Below are 7,032 nucleotides of genomic sequence, written 5' to 3'. Positions count from 1 at the left end.
GTGTGGAATTCTTGCATAAGTACAATCTCTCTTTATGCCATAAGGAATCTTCTTTGCAACAAAACTTGTATGAGTTTCTTGAATCATTTTGTAGTTGTTGAATGAAATTTCATGTAGCAATCTTGCTACCACTTTTGTCTCATTTTTTCAACCCAATCTAGTATATTCTTATCGACCTTTCTAGATATTGCATCATTTGGTACATTCTCCTTCCCTTTCATATAGATTATCGCAAAGTCATATCCCTATATCTCAATGACTCATTGTTTTTGTTCTTTAAATATAATTGTTGCTCCAAGAAATATTTTAGGCTATCTTGATCCATCTTTACGAAAAAGTATCCACCTATCAAATATGGCCTCCATTCCTTGATTGCATGAAGAATAGCTAACATTTCATTCTCATAGATATGTTTTTTATTGTTACCCTTTAACTAGGAATTTCAAAAGAAAGAGCCTCTCTTTTTGCATGAGAATTGCTCCTAGACTATTCCTAAAGCATCGCATTCCATTGTAAAAATCTTAGTAAAATATGGAGAAGTGTAATTGTTCTCTTAGTATCTCAAATGTTATATTAGCCACCTTACTCCAATGGAAAACATCATGAGGGCTATTGCTATGTGTCCATAATTCTCTACAAATTTACTATATTATCTAGTCGGAAACCCTCAAGTTCTTAAGGGTTATAGGAACTAGACACTCCACCATAACCTTGATTGTGTTTATATAAACTTTTACACCTTCACAAGACATGATGTGACCTGAGTACACCACCTCTCTAAGTCCAAAATAGCACTTAAAAGGTGTTCCATAAACATGATGTTGGAAAATTTGCAATGTTTGATCAATATGGCACAAATGGTCTTTCAATGTCTATCAATATACCATCAAAGAACACCAATGCAAAATTCCTTAAAAATGGCCAATTGACAATATGCATAAAATTTGAGATGTAGGAGGAGCCTTGGTAAGACCAAATGACATCACTAGAAACTCACAATGGCCATCACAAATCCTAAATGTTCTCTTGGGAGTATCTTCTTACCTAATCTAAGATCAAGTTTTGCAAGAAAATATAGCTCCATTTAGTTCATCTAATAGATCATGAATGACTAGAATAAGAAATTTATATTTCATGGTGTATTTGTTAAGTTCTTCATAGTTTGAACACATGCACTAAGTGTTATCCATTTTATGTACTATCATCATTGATAAGGAGCACACTTGGCTATGATTGATAATACTTGCTTCCAACATCTATTGTACCATATTTTCACTTTCACTAGTTTGGACATATGGATAACTACAAGGCCTAAAGTTAGGTGGTTGGTACACCAGTACTAGTTAAATGGTGTAATAATGATCCCTTTTGGGAGGAAGTTCTTTTAGCATATCTATGAAGACTTTTGGATGCTTCTCTATAATGGCCTATGGGTTAGATAGTGTAGACCCCTTTGTTTGTTGTGCCTCCATTGAAATAATTGATCCGCAAACCCATTTGCACTCTTTTTTTGAATCTTTTGAATTTGATGAGAAATCACAATGGCAATGTTGCATGTAGTCCAAATAGCTCAAATTTCCCATCCTTTGATTGGAAACTTGTGAAATGCTCTTGGTAATTCATCTTAGTTGTTCCTAAGGTGGTTAGCCATTGAAAACTCTAAACAATATTAGGTCCACCCATAGGAATGAGTAACATAGGACTATCCAATTAGTATTCTCCCATACAGAGCTTAATACTATAGTATTTTCCAAAACAATTGACTATCCATTATTCTTAATCATGACTTGAAACTTTGGAGCTAGATAGACAAAGCAATTTGAGCATATATCTAATTCACTATTGGTGAAGTTGTGAGTGGTACCTAAGATAATTAGTATTGTCACCCTCTTTAAAAAAAACCACTATCTTGAGGATTTGTGGAGAGTTGATACCTAAATTATCATGGCAAGAAATGGTTGGTTGTGTTTCTTTGATTTCGACTTGTATCTCCTCATTATTCTCCCCTTCCAATTCTTCATCCATTTCTTCTTGATTGGGAAATTCAAATGTAGACTAATTTCTTTTCTCCATTCCTATATTCTTAGTTATAATGGCTATCAATATTAAAGCATAACCATTTTGATATCTTCTCTTCAATTTGTTGAGGAGTCAATTAAGTAAGCTAAGGAAATGACTATGTAGGGCTACTCCTCTTTGTTATGCATGTGAATGAATACCTTTTGGTGTCATCAATTAGTTCCCTTTCCTCTAATCTATATGCTATATAATCATGGCCACATATATAGAACTCATATCGAACATTCACACCTCATGTTGGTTGTGATCCATGAGCTCACAAAGAAACATGTCAATTCAAATTTATATTTTTGATTGTTTCCATTTACAGTGATAGAGTTTGAAACTACTAGATATAATGCTCAGTAGATCTTATTCGGAATAATTTGGCTAATTAGTTGAAGTGTTTCTCTATCATGTTATCATGATAGTGTGATTGCAATTCATCAATAAAAATTGACCAATTGACATTGATACCCTTCTTCTAAGAACAAAGTCATCAATACCAAATGAACTACTTTGGTTCCAAATATAAGGAAGCCATTCTTACCTCATGCCGACTTGAAACTTAATGTAAATAATTTTTTAATCCATTTGGTTATCCAAGTTGGTGAATCTTTTCCATCAAAGTTATGCATAGCCACCTTCGGTAGCAAGTTCCAAGATCTCAAAGGAGCACTAGTATTTGGCTCACGATTGGTTTGTTTGGATGACCCACCTTGATTGATCAAAGCATGCTATTTTGCCTATGATGGTGAAACATATATATCTTCTAAATAGATTATTTGATTATGATATTCTTTCCTTGATGCTAGCCATTGCTTTTACTATTTTAGATTGTATATTTTACATTCCTTTAAGTTGATACACTTTTTCATCTTTTGAAGAACACATCAAATATGATGTTCATTCTAATCCTAACTCTAAATCTATATCCTCTTTGTTAGTAATTTTCTCAAAAGTGTGAGAATTCTCGCCCCAGCCTTTGGTTTGTGGTCCTACCATGATGACTCTAAAATATATTTCAGAATAAGTTATTGCAAATAAATAAATAAAAGCTAAATTATTTATTGTGACTTAACTCTAGATAGAACTCACTTTTATAAAAAGACTCCAAGAAATTCATTAATTTCTAGCCTTGGAGCAAATTTGGTGAAAATACTAATTTTTAAAATTATTGCTTCAAATAATCTCAAATATGGACTCTAGTAGTTATAACATCCTTGATCAACTCTCCAACTTGTAGAATTTATTTTGCCAAATTGAAAGAGATTTATGATTTACAATCTAACCCCGTAAATAAAAAACTGCCTTGTTTCTTCCCTCCCAAATACTAAGATCATTCTCTAACACCACTTGTAATGAAAGTACTCACAAAAAAATATAATAAGAAATATGTTATAATAATTGATAATAGTAAGTGAGAAATATGTTATAATAATTGATAATAGTAAGTGACATAGAGGGGGAAATATTTTCTAGAAGCAAAATTCACAATTTAATGATTATATACTACTTAATACCTCCTAAATATAGGCACCATTAAAAAATTCTAGTGTTATAGGAACCCAATGAAGCTGATTTAACATGCTATAACTATACTTATGGATTCATATATAGATCAAATAAAGATTATGCTACCCACAACTTAGTTACACATATGTCTCTACATGTTATAGGTAATTGCAACACATCATCCATGAGATAATGAAATACCTTCCTTGAAGATCTTGAAAGTAGATGATACTTTGATCTCCATTAGATTTGATGAACCATTTGAAAGACGGTTCTCATGTGACTTTGTAGGAGATTGCTAGCTCTGCTAAGTGATTTTACCACAAGATGATCAAGGATATAGCTTTAAAAAAGTACTTGAATTATGATCGCTACAATCATAATGTGAATGTAACGTCTCAAATTGATTAAAAATCTAGATAATTAGACTTTAGCTCATTTTTCATATTTTTGTTGAGCTAAGTTTTGGTTTCATTTTAAATTCAATTTTTAGGAAATTTTCAAATAAATGTTAAATATTAATTAAATTAACCTAATAAGACATTGTGATTCTCATGGGAGGCAATTTGCATTATGGAGCTATTTTAGACAAGAATTTGTGGCAGTATGATAGGTCATTTTGAGTTGTGAGGAGAACATGTGACACTTGGCAATAAAAAAATGGTGAAAGTTTATACGCAAATTCAAATTGTATTTTTCCCTCCTAAATTGGTGTGGGACTTCTTGGGTGCCCTAGTTGGTGCATTTTCTATATATAATTTGTTGGAATCTTTTGTTGGACTATTTTTCCATTTTCTAAAGGTGTTGTTGTGTGGAGTATTTTATAATGTTATTTCACGCCTCATCATCCTTCCCATGAGCTAGAGTGTTTGTCTTCTAAGTAAAGTTTTGCTGGAAAAAAATGGGGTGTAGTTGAAGACAACGTGCTTGGTTGTAGGTGAAGTTGTGTGGTTTGTTCTACAATTTTTGGTGTGGATTTTTAGGTGTTGTTCACAATTAGTTTTTTTTTTTTTTGTTATTATGTCATATTTCTATTTTCTTTTTGTCATTTGGATCAGCTTGAGTGTTGAGTAATTTCATTCTTTAGTTTAGAGTCAATCAATGTTAGCAATATATGTGAGTTTGACAATTTTGGGTGTTTGTTTCTTTTGCATTGGTTTCAATTTTTTTTCCTATTGTATGTGCGAAAGATTTTTCTGTCAGAACAACGCATTTTGTGTAATAAATGTTAAATTCTACTAATAATTAGTTGCTCAAGTTTTTATGCTAAGCCTAGAAAAATTTAGATGCATTGTTTTATATAGAAATTGCTCAAGCTTGTGGGTAATTTGATATATATTTATTTTGGTTGAAAAGGGTTTAAAAAAATGTTTTGCTTCAGATTTAATGTCTATTTATGTTTTAGAAGAATATTTGAAATTGATAACTCAAGAAGGTTAGATGAGAACTCATGTTGACTTTCCAAAAGAAAACCCTCTAACATAAATTGAATTGTCTTGGAGTATCTCGGTATATGAGATTGTACAATACCTTTGTACCCTAACTACACATGTTTATCATTACTAAGCAATGTTTTTCAAAGTCTTACAACATGATTTGATTGTTCTTTATTAAGAAGTTATGTTGGGGAAAAAATATATCGGTTTGACAAAAAAGGTTTATGTTTGACAACATGCTTGACAATTTTTTGTTGTTGCGAATGGGTCTTTTAGCAACAAAAGCTTCAATAATGAGTGTAGAAATGGATGTTCCCTTAGTTTGTTTATGAGAAATAGAAAATGGTACAAATTTCATAATCAATTGGTTGACCATAAATGAAACACTAATAATATCTTTTTCTTGAGAATCAGTTTATCCTATAATCAATCTCTCTTCTCAAAAAAGTTAAGTGATCACAAAATAAAAAAATGGGATTAAAATATCGAGGATTTCAACCCATGTTACAAATGATCAATAGAATTGGATGAAGAAATTTAAGACAAAGTGTTTAGATAATAACAAATAACACTTGAAAAATCTCTACCAGCATGTATTTAAATAAGTGAAACAATATGCATACACAATATTACACAAAAGATTGAGATATTTATGTGAAAATCCATTTGGGAGGAGACCCTGAACCAAAAGATGCTCATAGTTATATTATTCAAAATTAGAGAAAATATTCAATACAACAAGGTTTTTAGACATTTTATGAGTCTCAATCTATAACATACTTTTGTAATCACTCTAATTACACCAATAATGTCCAATCTTGTTTGTGGTAGAATCTTCAAACCTTATAACCTTGGTGTACCCTCAAACACGAATCTAGGGTACGAAGGTACATGAATGAACTAGCAGCTTGGACTAATTATGCTACCTAATATTAAAATAGAACTTCACAACATGTTTGGGAATGGAAAGGAAATTTGAAAGTGCAACTTTATCTAATAATTGAGTTGAAATTGATGTAATGATAGTGCTCATGGCATATCCTAGTCTAAACAGTCGAATTTTTTAACACAGATATGAAACTAGGTCTCCAAGACACTATAAATGCTCCTAGTCAAATATGGACCTATTTTGGGAGGACCATGGCACCTACAACGCCCTATTCTAGGAACATGGCACCCCAAGTGCCCTGGTCTAGGCACTTTTTGATCAAATTTAGATAGGTGCTTCAGTTATGGATCTTGGTCACTTTTTGATTTTTTTGGCTCCACTAGGTACCCATAGCTACACACAAGAGGAGAGAAAGGGTGTTGTGGTTAGGGGTTTGCCTAGGTCAAACCATGGGTTTGGAATTAACCCTAATTGAAATAGAAATTGAACTTGAGTTAAATTGGAAAAGATTGCCTTTTGAGGGTGTAAGATATGAAAATGAAAATCGGTAGGACTAAGACCAAGATCCACTTTCAAAGATACATTGGAATACAAAATCACCTAGAGAACTGATCATATTTGAATAACTATTGTAAAAGAGAGTCAAATGACACTTCTAGGGTTTCTATTCCCTTGTTGCTTTGGAAAGTGAATGAACTGTCAAAATAGATTGAAATAATATAGAATTATGACTAAGGTATGAAGTAAATGAACATTTATGTTGTTGTAATTGATTGATAAACACAAAAAAATGTTATAATAGACATAGAAATGACTGGGAAATTTGACTATGCACTTGTAATTGCAATTTGAGGCTAAATTGGGAGGTTTGGGATGCTCAGAACACCTTGCTTTTATGGGTATGAGCTACTATATGAGAATCTACAACATGAAGTTATCTAAAAGCTGCCTATCAAATCTGGTGAAAAAACATCGAGGGTAAGGACACCCCAACACCATAGTTTGGACAAGGGCACCCAATCACCCTAGTCTCAAAAATATAGTCCAAATTCTAGGAGTAGGTTTGAGACAACCTCTTGATGTTGTTCCAGGCTTCATAGCTCTATTGAGTACCTGTAGCCACACCTACAAGAT

This window comes from Cryptomeria japonica, chromosome 1 (genome assembly GCF_030272615.1).
Source record: "Cryptomeria japonica chromosome 1, Sugi_1.0, whole genome shotgun sequence".
In the NCBI taxonomy this organism is placed as follows: domain Eukaryota; kingdom Viridiplantae; phylum Streptophyta; class Pinopsida; order Cupressales; family Cupressaceae; genus Cryptomeria; species Cryptomeria japonica.
The sequence above is the reverse complement of the archived record's forward strand: the minus strand, read 5'-3'. Positions refer to the sequence as shown.